At 37.2% G+C, this 13,873-nt stretch overlaps 1 long non-coding RNA gene across 1 annotated transcript in view; it reads right to left on the reverse strand.

Annotated features, from left to right (window-relative positions):
* Positions 1 to 10,660, reverse strand: part of LOC131196643 (uncharacterized) — a 114,320-nt gene extending 103,660 nt beyond the window's left edge. Inside the window, exon 1 of the long non-coding RNA XR_009154792.1 lies at positions 10,501 to 10,660. This is a non-coding gene — a long non-coding RNA (uncharacterized LOC131196643). The remainder of the gene's footprint in view (positions 1 to 10,500) is intronic.
* Between the last annotated feature and the right edge of the window lie 3,213 nt (positions 10,661 to 13,873).

Genomic DNA, 13,873 nt, shown 5'->3' on the forward strand with positions numbered 1-13,873 from the left:
GCACCGGTCACATTTAATAATAGTTTAATTTTTGCCACTGAACCACTCAAACTAACAACAAATCACTCAGAAACCATTGCTTTCATTGTGATACCAGGGATGGACTGGCCCCTAGTTCTGGGACTGATCTGGTTAAAGAAGTGGAACCCAAGGATTGACTGGATGGAGGGGCCTCTCCAATTACCTAATAATGAATTAATCCAGAGTGAGAAACCCCACCAGACTGGAATACTGCAGACTGAGGAGGTAGCTGCAACTGTTACAAATGGACTGTTACCTGCATCCCCAGGGAATACCGTGATTTGATGGATGTTTTCAGCAAAAACTCCCCCCCCCAATAGGTTTACAGACTGTGCCATTGAGATTTTACCAGGAGCCAAACTACCTAAGCCAAAAATTTATGCTATGACTCCCCAGGAACTGTATGAACTGCAGCAATTTATAGACAAAAAAAACCTCATTTGTGGTTCATCGAACTAGCGAGACTCAACTAGCGAGACTGGCTGTCCCTGATCTGTCCTCCTCCACAGTCCAGGGGGCCTTTCTGGCAGGGCGCCCGACTCGGGGGCCGCAGAGACATGAGCAATGACTTAATTAGCCGGCAACTATCAGCTCTGGCAGCAGACTAGCGAGCGTCTGCCAAGTGTCTCTGTTATCTCTCTTGATGCTGATGAGTTAGCCAGGAAACCAGGAACAAAAAGGACTTCAGCTCTAATTCTCCCTCTAAGCAGTTGATTTGCTTGCCATGAAGTGGTATAGCAGCCCTTGCTGCTTTTATATCCTATGAGATGTGGCTCCATGACTCAGCACTTCCTAGGCCTGCCCCACCCCTGTTTCTGTTGTTCCCACCTCTCCTGCCTATGAAACCTAGGGTCCAGCCAGGCCTGTTTGCCATTAGCCGGGTCTGGAGGCGTGGCCTGGGGGGGAAGAGTTAGGGGACAGAGGCCTCGTTATCTCCTCCACCTGCCCTGCCTCTGGCTCTTGGAGCTGAGCCAGGGAAGCCGGTGCTCCAGAGGTAAGTCCTGATGGCCCTTCCCCCTCACTTTCTGAGTCACTTTCTGGCAGGGGGCCCGACTCGGGGGCCGCAGACACAACAGTCCCAGTCCTTATCCACGAGGACAGCTTGTTATGCTTATGTGTGGATTATAGAAATTTAAATGCTATTTGCAAGGAAAATCTCTATCTGCCTACCCCTAATGAAGGACGTACTGGCCCAGCTGGAGAAGGGGAGAATTTTTTTACAAACTGGACTTAAGAGGGGCTTATTACCAGATCCGGATCTGGGGGGTGAATGGAAAACCGCATTTAATTGTCCATTGGGATGTTTTCCGTTCAAGATTTTGCCATTCGGGCTCCAAGGGGCTCCTGCCATTTTCATACTGCTGATTAATTAGGTGCTGCATGTATAAAGGAGTTTTGGTTTATCTTGATTGATATTGATTGATACTGAATATAAGGCTCAACATGTTAAATTGGTGTGAGAGGTCTTGAAGAAACTAAGGGCAGCTAAGTTGTTTGCCAAACTCTCCAAATGTGAATTTCACCAAGATAAAATAGATTACCTAGGTTATGAATCTCTCACCAGGGGATGGAAATAGACCCCACAAAAGTCAGACCTATGCAAGGGTCTCCTTGTAGACTTTAGTTCAGCATTCAATACCATCATTCCAGACACTCTTCTAACTAAGCTAAACCAGCTACAGGTACCGGAACCAATTTGTAAGTGGATCACAAGCTTCCTAACAAACAGGAAGCAGCAGGTGAAGCTAAGCAGGATCACATCAAATACCTGTACAATTAGTACAGGGCCCCCCCAAGGCTGTGTGCTCTCCCCACTTCTCTTCTCTCTGTATACCAATGACTGCATCTCCTACGATCCATCTGTTAAACTACTGAAGTTCACAGATGACACAACAGTGATTGGTCTCATTCGAGACAATGACGAATCCGCATATAGATGAGAGGTCGAACGACTAGCCTTGTGGTGCAACCAAAACAATCTGGAACTGAACACACTCAAAACCATAGAAATGGTGGTAGACTTTAGGAGAGACCCTTCCATACTTCCACCTCTCACAATACTAGACAACACAGTATCAACAGTAGAAACCTTTAAATTTCTAGGTTCTATCATATTGCAAGATCTAAAATGGACAGCTAACATCAAAAACATCATCAAAAAAGGACAACAAAGAATGTTCTTTCTGCGACAACTCAGTAAGCTCTAACTGCCCAAGGAGCTGCTGATCCAGTTCTACAGAGGAATTATTGAGTCTGTCATTTGCACTTCTATAACTGTCTGGTTCGGTTCTGCAACCCAACAAGAAAGACACAGACTTCAGAGGATAATTAGAACTGCAGAAAAAATAATTGCTACCAACTTGCCTTTCATTGAGGACCTGTATACTGCACAAATCAAGAAGAGGGCCATGAAAATATTTACAGATCCCTCACATCCCGGACATAAACTGTTTCAACTCCTACCCTCAAAACGACGCTATAGAGCACTGCACACCAGAACAACTAGACACAAGAACAGTTTTTTCCCGAAGGCCATCACTCTGCTACACAAATAATTCCCTCAACACTGTCAAACTATTTACTAAATCTGCATTACTATTAATTTTCTCATTGTTCCCATCACCAATCTCTTTCCACTTATGACTGTATGACTGTAACTTTGTTGCTGGCAATCCTTATGATTATATTGATATATTGACCATCATTTGTGTTGTAAATGTACCTTGATGAAGGTATTTTTTCTTTTATGTACACTGAGAGCATATGCACCAAGACAAATTCCTTGTGTGTCCAATCACACTTGGCCAATAAAAAATTCTATTCTATTCTATTCTATTCTATTCTATTCTATTCTATTCTATTCTATTCTATTCTATTCTATCTTTCTCTCTCTCTCATCTCTCTTTCTTTTTCTCTATCTCCCTATCACTCTCTCTATCTCCATTTCATCACTCTCTCATTTCTCTCTCTCTGTCTCTCTCTTTCTCTCTTTCTTTCTCTCCCCCCTCTCTCTGTGTGTGTGTCTCTCTCTCTTTTTGGAAAGCCGGGCTGGTGGACCAATGAGCGAAACTGCAGAGGAGGCTTCCCTCCTCCTCTCCCTTCTCCTCTCGCACTCCCCTGACCAGTTGTGGTGGGGCCAGGAAGGTACGCACAAGAGGTGTGGGGGGAGGAGGAGGGAAGCCTCTGCTGCAGGTTGCACTCATTGCTCTGCCAGCCCGGCTTTCCAAAAGGAAGAAAAAAACCCCAAAAGCCCCAAAGAGAGCACTCAGGGCTGCAGGGCTTTCTGAGAGGGAGAAGAGACAGAGGCAGGGAGCGAGACACACACATACACACACGTTTGTGCATAAGAGCACAAATGTGCCTACCATTCCTGTCCTATTGTTTTTCTTTCCTTTATTTTTTTCCATATATACATACATACATACATACATACATACATACATACATACATACATACATATATATATGCTTATACCTCCTTATATTTCCTGATACATATAATCTTTTGTGTGATGCTTATATATATTGTTATGACAAAAAAAAATAAATAAATAAAAAACACAGAGAGGGGGGTTGGGTTTCCCCTTCCTCCAGGGAAATGAAAGCAAACAGAAATATAGCTCTTTCTGAAAGAGCTGAGATCGGGGAAGGGTTAGGGTTAGGGTTAGGGAAAGGAGCAAGGGTAAAAGATCCAAAGAGACAAGAGGAAATTAAAAACTACTAATAAGTAAAACATGGAAGAAGAAATAAAAGCAAGATCAATAAATGTAAATGGACTGAATTCGGCAACAAAAAGGAATAGAATTTTAAACAAACTAAATAGATTAAAGATGGACATTATATGTTTACAAGAAGTACACATTAGAAAACAATACACTAAACTATTAAATATTCAAAATTAGGAGTTTTATTTACTTCACTGATACCACAAAACAAGAGAGGAGTAGCTTTGTATATTAAAGAAAAATTAGATCCTAAATCAGGGATAGTCAACTTTTTTATACCTATCGCTCACTTTTGTATCTCTGTTAGTAGTAAAATTTTCTAACTGCCCACCAGTTCCACAGTAATGGTGATTTATAAAGTGTATCGTCATCTGCGCATGCCTCTCGCACATCGTGGATTGTGTTTTGGGGGAGGAGGGTGCCAGCTACCAGCTCTGCTTGTCTGTTACAGCTGGGTGGTGTGGGGGGAGATGCGCAAGCTATTCTGGGACGAGGCTCTTTTGTTTGCAGTCGCACTGTAGCGCCATTTAGTTTGACTTACGTAAAATAAACTAAACTTACACATGGGCAATACAAATAGTATATTTTCAGAAATTTAAATTGTCATGGGGAATTTTATGAAAACCTAATGAAAATGTTTTTAAATAATACTATGAAAATTTTTTAAAAAGTCAATTAAATTAAAAAAGAGGAAAGTGTTTCAGTATCGAACAAAACCCCAACACCATGAAAGCTGGAATGCCCACTAGTGGGTAGTAGGGATGAGGTTGACTACCACTGTCTTAAATTAATATTTATAGATGAAGAAGAGAGGATTTTGATGGTGGAAGTAAGAATGAACTTCAAACAAATACTCCTGGTAGTGCTATATGAACCAGATGACAAACAAGAAGAATTCTATGGGAAGTTAAACAGAACAATACTAGAATTGGAATATGAACACATATATTTAATGCCGTAATAGATGTGAATTTGGATTATAAAACAACAAAGAAAAATAAGAAACCCTAAAAAACACTCCCCAAATATTTTTTTACAATGATAGAAGAACTAAGCATTCAAGACATTGGGAGAAAAAGACATATGAAAGAACAACAATATATGTTTTACTCAAATAGACATACCATACTTTTTGGAGTATAAGACACACCTTTTTCCCCCAAAAAAGAGGGTGAAAATCTGGGTGCGTCTTATACCGCTGGACGTAGTCCTGCCAGCTTTTCAGGCTGAAAAAAGCATCAGAAACAAAGTTTCAGAAAAGAAGCCACCAAACAGAGCTTCAGAAAAAAAGCCCCCAAACTGAGGCTCAGAGGCTTTTTTTTCTTAAGCTGTTTCGGAGGCTTTCAGAGGCAGAAAAAAGTTTTTTTTCTGAAACAGAGTTTCAGAGGCAGAAAAAAAAAGCAAAAAAAAAAGAAAAAAAAGCAAGACACAGATCTCACAACCAAGGAACCTGTTGCTAAAATTCATCTCTGGAATAGCTGATTGTGAGTATTCCGGGAGGTCAATCCACCTGCCAATCAGCTTTTTTCTTATTTTCCTTTCCAAAAACTAAGGTGTGTCTTATACTCCAAAAAATACAGTATGTCATGGTCTAGGATAGATATGATATGGATGTCAACAGATCTTATAGATAACATACAAGATGCAAACACTGAAATAAATATTTGGGCGGACCACAACCCAATGATAGTAATATAGAAAGGACAAAAGAAAAAGACAAGATGGATTTTGAATCAAACAATATTAAATGAAAAAGAATTCCAACAGTTTATGGAAAAAGAACTAGAGTTCTTTTTTAAAATAAATAAAAAGGAAGACACATCACTTCAGAATGTATGGGACACAATGAAAGCATATATTAGAGGCTTGGCAATAACATATTGAAAGAACTAGAAGAGGACTACAATAGATTAGAGAAAGAATTACAAAAAGATACACAAAACAATAAAATTAAAAAACGAATGGAATTAAAAAAACATGAAATAAATTTAAATGAACAAGAATTTTTGGCATGTAAATTAAGAGCAGACAGACAGAACTTTTTTGAAAATGCAAATAAACCAGGAAGATGGCTGGCATATAAAATTAAAAAAGAGAAGGAGAAGAAAGTGATAAACCACCTACAAGATGAAAAGGGAAATGTATATTACAGAAATGAACAAAAGAAGAAAATAATTCAAAACTATTGTGAGAAACTTTACCATCAAGAGAAGATATCTGATGAGAAGATAAAACAATTTTTAGAAAAATCAGACTTACCTAAAATATCTGAACAACATAAGGGTATGTTAAAAGAAAGAATAAATATGATGGAATTAACAGAAGCAATTAAACAGCAAAAAACCCCAGGCCTAGATGGACTACCAGCGGAATTATACAAGACACTACAAGAGGTATTAAGCACTGTTATGCTGGATTTATTCAATGAAATTTTAGTGAAAGCAAAGATGCCAGATTCCTGGATGGAGGCTTATGTTACACTTATACAGTACATAAAGAAGATACAGATTTGCAACTAATAAAAAATTATAGACCGATTTCACTACTAAATGCGGATTATAAGATTTTTGCTTCAATAATGGTGAATAGGTTAAAGAGACTATTAAATGAATTTATCCATCTGGATCAAAATGGCTTCTTATCTAAGACAAATTAGAGATAATATGAGGATAATTTTGAACACTTTAGAATATTTATTTATTTATTTATTTATTTATTTTGTCACAACAATATATGTAGGAATCATACAAAAGATTATATAGTATATAAAAATATATGAGTAAATATAAGGAGGTATAAGCATATATATAGAAAGAAGAAAAGAAAAACAATAGGACAGGGTATTATGAGATGCATCCAGAAAAACTTAATATAGTATTGAAGTATACTAGTAAACTTAATATAGTATTGAAGTAAAGGAAACAATGATAACTTGGGCAAAATGTTTTGGATTGTTTGTTGTGTGTTTATAGTTGTTTCCATGGTATGGACCCTATCAGACATGGCAATTAAGTAGTCAAATTTTGGAAAACAAGATGGATATATATGGATAAATGTAGGATATGCTTGCAGGAAATTAGCTACCGATTTGTTTATTTTCAGGTAGATGTGGTGGGCATAATTGGTACATAATCGGCATTTCTTGAATTCATCATATTCGTTAATAGATTCCTTACATTTATAGCATATTCTGGAGTCATTTGGGTCATTGTTTGTAGTGATAACTTTTGTTTGAGGGTGTTTGATAAATTTGTTGGAGTTTTGTCTGGCATGCTCAATGTTCCGTCAAATGTTTGACAAAATTAATTAGTCAATATCAATATCTAGCAAGTAATTAATCAATAAACAAATTAATGTCAATAATAAATCAACGTAGATCAGTAAATAATGTCAATCTAATCAACTAATGAATTGTTAATAATTAATTAACTAGACAATTGAATATCCAGCTAAACAGTGCTAATTAATTAATGATCAATAATATTAGAATTTTTATTATATAATAATTATAAAACTTCTATTATTAATCCTCACTTAATGGAATATAGTTGTATGACAAAAATAACTAGACAATTAATGATAAAGTAGGAAATAACTATCAATTAATTATACTAAACGCTAGATCAGTAACAGTGAATCAATTTAGTTAATCAATATTATTGAAAGACAATAATGAAAGTGTGGGATGTTGTTGTTTTTAAAGGTAGCAGCAGCGTCGGATTAAAAGATAGCAGGAGCGTCAATTTAAAAGCAGCAGCATGTTGGTTATAAGGGCAGTAGCAGCGTCACTTTTTTTTTATTTTGTCACAACAATATACATAAGCATCAACATAAAATAACTACATATCATATAAGCATATATATGAACGAAAGTATGTAATAACTATGTTAATTGGATATAATGAAAGGAAACAATAGGACAGGAACGGTAGGCACTTTTGTGCTCTTATGCACGCCCCTTATAGTCCTCTTAGGAATGGGGTGAGGTCAATAGTAGACAGTTTTTGGTTAAAGCTTGGGGGATTTTGAGAAGAGACCACAGAGTCAGGTAGTATGTTCCAAGTATTAATAACTCTGTTACAGAAATCATATTTTCTGCAATCAAGATGCTGTTAACATTTAGCTTAAATCTATTGTTTGCTCTTGTATTACTGCGATTGAAGCTGAAGTAGTCTTCAACAGGAAGGACATTGCAGTAGATGATTCTATGTGTGCTTTAAAAGGTAGCAATTTCCCTTTTTGCTTGCCTCCTTTGTTTTGAAAACAACAGCAGCCTACTTCCTGTTGCTTTTAGCTAGCATGCTTTGTTTGAATAGTTCGCTTGTCTGCTTTGTTTTGTATAGATCGGGATTTCCAACAAAACTTTTATACTTCCCGAAATTTTTCAAATAAAAGTTTCTTACTTTTAAGGTACTTTCACTTTACTTTTTATTTCACCTTAATTTTAATGTTTGGATCTTCAGGATCTTAATGGAAGGAAAGATCCACATGTATTTGTATGAGTGGAGCAGGTGAGAAGGAAAGATCCCCATGGGGGTAGAGGCTTGTTTATATCTTTTAACCTCAGATCTTAAGAAACTTCATGGGATGAAAAGATCTCCATGTGTTCAGGCAGCAGCAGGGTTGCTGGAGGGAGGGTGGATGTTGTGTCTCCTCAGATCTCTCTCCTCACTTTCACCAATCTCCTAGTCTTGCTGAAGGATCTGGGCTGCAGAGATCTCCTGGTTTTCTTGGATCACCTGAGCTAAGATGGTGGATTTAGGTTGTGGAGGGCAGCTGTTTAACTCAATTAAATCCACTCAATTCAAATGCGATGCAGTTGGAGTTTCACACGGTAATTTGATCACTTGGATCTGGGTCTGGGTTACCGAGAGTGGCTGTTACAAGTGGCTGTTACTATTCTCTGCCTCCCAAATCCCAGCTGATTGGGAGGAAATGGGGATTTTGCAATAACCTTCCCCTGGATTGGGGAGGGAATGGAGATTTTACAGTATTCTTCCCCTGCCACACTCACCAAGCCACGTCCACCAAGCTATGCCAGGCCCACCAAACCACACCCACAGAACAGGTTGTAAAAAAATTTGAAACCCACCACTGCCTTGTTTGGTGAACTTTTCTTTCTATCATCAGGGAAAGGATCATGACTTTGTCTGCCATATGATAATCCATGAAACAGCCTTTGAATTGCTTTAGAATTGTATAATTTTGGGGGCTTTCAGGAAAAAAAAAGGACTTTGAAAATAGATGTCAATTCCTAACCCTTACTTCAATTCCCTAATACAATTCATTTTTCCTCACTAATGATGGGAATGTATACATTTATAAATAGGCCACAAAACAGCTCCTTTGCCTCCTTTTTTGTTAAATTTTAAATGGACCTTTCTCTTCTCTACCCTGCTTATCACATTTATTCCTGCAACTTGAGCACCGAAAATTCTACACAAAATGTGTATTAATTTATTGCTCCAAGTGATGAAAAGCACAGACCCATATGAGAGACTAGGGCAATCTCAAGTGAGATGTGATAACACTTTACCTTCTGCAAATTTTCTGTTTCCAATTTAAGTTCTTGGTTGTTCTTTTTTTTTTTTTGCAAAAAGTTTTTTATTTTTTATAAACATAATAGTAAAAAAAATATCATTGTGAACAGATTGTCAGTCAGGTACATCCTTAAACATATTTCAAATTCCATCCCCTATTGTATTCTATACAATATATTTTCTTCTCCTTCATTCAAATTAATAGTTACTGCACATATCTAGTAAAAATTGTATTCCATCCCATTAGAGTTTAAATGAAGTCTAGTCCCCATATTTAAATTCCACAAAACATCATTAATAATTCTTCTGTTAACTTCTTAAATTCCACAAATTTAAACATATCTGTATTGCTTTTAATCAGAGGTCAGGCCATCTAAAAAGCCTTTCGTAAAGCTGCCCTGCAATCACATAGACATTTCCATCTTATTTAGGATTAGTCCTGAAATCACAAAGACTATTCCCTCTTATCAACTTCCTCCGCCTCTAAATAATGTATGCTTAAAAAAATTCCATATCATCAATTCTCATTAAAAAAAAAAACAGCTTAAAATTGAGAGGGGTGGTTACTTCTTGTTTCTCCCTATAGTTCCCTAATTATATTCAACTATTCTCTTGGAAGTTTTATCACTAAACATTTTAAATTCCTTACATATTCTTAGAAAAAACAACAACAGAAAAAGAAATAACCTATTCCTTGATATAAATTCTTTAACACTCATTTCACTCTTTCCCCATTTTAATCTTTAATCTTTCTCTCATTCCCCAAAACATCCTTAAAAATTATTCTATAATTGCCACTTGTATTCTTACATAAATATACAATTCTCTATTAAAATCGTTAGTATAAATCTGAGAGCAGCCATTCAGAATCCTTTCTTGAAGCGGTCGTGCGATCACACCAATCTATCCATCTTCATGGGAATAGTATTGAAATCACAAAGACTATTCGATTCTTGCATTCTTCCTCTGCCTCTAGAAATCACTATTTAATACAGTTGCAAACCATAAGTCAAATCATAAAAACCAACTTTCTTATCCAAAGTCATGTTATTATACAGTTATCACTTGTATTCTTGTTTAGATGACAAAGTTCTCTGTTTAGATCTTCAATTTAAAGGCAGGCATCCGAAATCCTTTCTTAAAGCTGTCATGCAATCATAACAGCATATCAATCTTCATGGGAATAGTCCTAAAACAAAAGCTATTTGACTTACTTTTCTTCCTCTGCTTCTAGATGTCACTCTTTAATACTAAGTAGCCATTTTAGGTAGCAATTAAGTTTCTTCTTGTTTCCTAAGTATGTTAAATCATAAAAAAGTTCTTGGTTCTTCTGTCAGAAGATTTTTGAGAAAGGAATGCGAAGACAACAGGGAGTGTACAGGGAAGACTATCACTCAAGCAACTGTCGTTCTTCTCTTCTTTTGCGCAATAACAAAAAATAATAAACTGCCTTCCAGCCCATGCTTGGCTTGACCATCTCTCATATTTAAGAAGAAAAACAAAAACAAGAAGCATGTTCCCCATGCTTCTATCCATTTCCTTCTAAAATGTCAGATTATTGCATTTGAGCTCTTTTGTTCAATTAAGTCTGACACTGTAATGGTAGGGAAACAGGAGTTGGGACGTTTTCCAGAGACAGCATAGAACTCCCCCTGGCCCTATCAGAACAAGCAATTTGAGCTATGACATTTGCTGCCTGTATTAACTTATACTTAAAAAACAGAAACTTGGGATGATATTCTCCTAAACCACCAGCTGCAGCATAATTTGATTTGGCAGAGGGTTTATTGCTATTTTTAGGATTTGCATTTCCATCCAGATGTCCCCTCAAGCCTCAGAACTCTTTTGATTATCAACTAAATTTGTCATTTATAAATTTGAGAAATATGTGGAGGATTATTTTGAAGACCAAAGATGGAATACAAATGTTTTGTTTTTCTATACATGGCTATCTCTCTGGCTACACATTATTGCTTTGATAACAGAAGGAAGGTAAGTGTTAAGACTATATCTTCTTTGTGCCAAAATAATAGCTTTTGGAGAGCAGATATTTTATTTTGGTTCACATTTTAGTTTCAGTTATATAAGATTTATGAGCAAATATAGCCCCTCCTGCATATTAATCAGCCACATTTGTTAAGAAAACAGGAATAGGAAAACCATCACAGAAGTCCATTTCTTTGAGAGAAGCTCTGTCCTCAAAAAATATATCCTTTGTGCTGAATGATCAAAATTACTGGTAAAACACAATGTCTTTATTTAGCATGGGTCTTCTCCTGATTTGTTGATGGGTTTTTGACATGATTTGATGTGAAAAGCTTCAACAGTTGTCTTTCAGCAGATCTTATAGAAAGCTATAGGATTTTGCGTAAAGAAAAACCCCACTTCTTTCTATTGATATAGTGGCCTGGATTAGTATTGTCCAATAACTTCATTAGGCTGACCATTATCCTTGAAAGTAAGTTCTGCAGCATGGAATGTTGGTTTTCAGAGTTCAAAGATTGCTTGTTATCCAGGTTCACAGTTAGGAAAGATAAAAAGTATTGAGATTGTATGGTATGATAAACATGGATTCTAGGCAACTTGCAACATTCCAGGTTCTTCTGACTTTCAACTCCAACAGCTCAAGGAAGCTAGATGGATGACAAAAAATGCAGCAACATGTGCAGCGCTTTAAATTGCCTCTCCAAATAAATAGGAAGGTAATTAGCCTTTTTGTCCTCAGTAATTAGTAAGGAATACAAATTTCCCAAAGCCATTTCCCCCCCCTCCCATGAATGAAATATATTGTTCTGGAATAAATTATACAGTAGCTATACTATGTTCTTTTATGACTCCTTTCCAACTCGTCTTCAGTTTTGGTTTTGCTGTAATTCTGGTATAATATGGGCTTCACACTATCAACTGATTGAAGTACATCTACTTCATTGGAAATTTGCAGGCTACAAAGGACATTCCTACTGCATCAATGATAAAAATATATTGGACCTTAATACAATTGAGTGAGTCCAGAGGTATTTCACAAGAAGAGTACTCCAGTCCTCTGCTTATAATAGAATACCTTATGCCACCAGGCTTGAAATTTCAGGCTTGGACAACTTAGAACTATGCCGCCTACAGTCTGACCTAAGCTTAGTACACAAAATTATCTGCTACAACGTCCTACCTGTCAATGACTACTTCAGCTTCAACTGCAAAAATATATGAGCACACAATAGATACAAACTCAAAGTAAACCACTACAAAAAACTATGCCAACAAATAAAGACTGAATGTACCAGGGGTGAAATGCTCCCGGTTTGGACCGGCTCGCCCGATCCAGTAGCGATGGTGGCTGGTGATTCGGAGAACCGGTGGCAAAAATCTCTGGCCCTGCCCCCTGCCTCTGCTGAGCCGCACCATCATCAGAGGTTTTTTTTTACTTTTAAAAGCAGTTCTTTAGCTGAAAACATGCCTTTAAAAGTAAAAAAAAAAAGCCTTTGAGGATCCTGCGGCTCAGCTGAGATAATCAGAACCCTTTAAACTCCTTTTTTTAAAAAAAAGTTTTAAAAGGCCTCTGGCGATTGCAGCTGCGTTCCGTATTAGCAGAACCTTAAAAAACATGTTTTCTACAAGCTCTTCAATTGATCTCCTTTTAAGAGATTCTAAGGCACTTACCTAATTACTGATCTAAAGAATGGCTTTCCCAGCCTGAAAGGAGCAGTTTCAGCATGCAGACAGAATCAGTTGCTAGCTAATCCATTTCCTCAGTGAGCAACTAATCTGCCTGCTTTGCTGGCTGAAGAACTCTGGGAATTGAAGTCCACAAACCTTAAAGTTGCTAAGGTTGGAGACCCCTGATCTAAAAAATATAAATTAAATAAAATAATAAAATATTTATGCAGCTGAGATTTGGTGTGTTTCTCTAGTGTTTCACTCTAACTACACAAACACACAAAATCTCACAAAGCTGTATGTGGCATTTTGTGTGTGTGTGTGTGAGACAGAGAGAGAGAGTCAGTTGTGTTGTGTGTGTGTAAAGTGTGAAAGTTGGTTTTTGAGCTTTTTGTGGCTGTGTGAGGTTCCTGCTTATTGCAGGGGCCATTTGGGTGAAGTGCAGCTGCTTTTACATTGTGTATGAGTCAGTTGTGTTGTGTTGTGCCGTGTGTGTGTAAAGTGTGAAAGATGGTTTTTGGTACCTCTTATTGTTTTGTATACTTTATTATTTTTATTATTTATTATTACTGGCCACGCCCACCCAGTCATCTGACCACCAGGCCACGCCCACCAATTAAGCCACGCCCACAGAACCGGTAGGGAAAATTTTTAGATTTCACCCCTGGAATGTAGCAATTATCACATCAAGCAAGAAGAAAACCTTCTATGCACAAAATCCACCTGTGCCTTCTTAATTTTGTAAACAACAAACTTAAAGACTCAAGATCCATCCCAACTCTAAAAGGACGAAACAACAAAGAATGTATTGACAAAACGGTTAAAGCCAATCTCTTTAACATGTTCTTCGGCTCAGTCTTTGTAAACAGCAACAACACACACCCAATAGTTCCCAGCCATACTACAGACAATTACAATGATTACGGTGATCTT

This window comes from Ahaetulla prasina, chromosome 4 (assembly GCF_028640845.1).
Source record: "Ahaetulla prasina isolate Xishuangbanna chromosome 4, ASM2864084v1, whole genome shotgun sequence".
Lineage (NCBI taxonomy): Eukaryota > Metazoa > Chordata > Lepidosauria > Squamata > Colubridae > Ahaetulla > Ahaetulla prasina.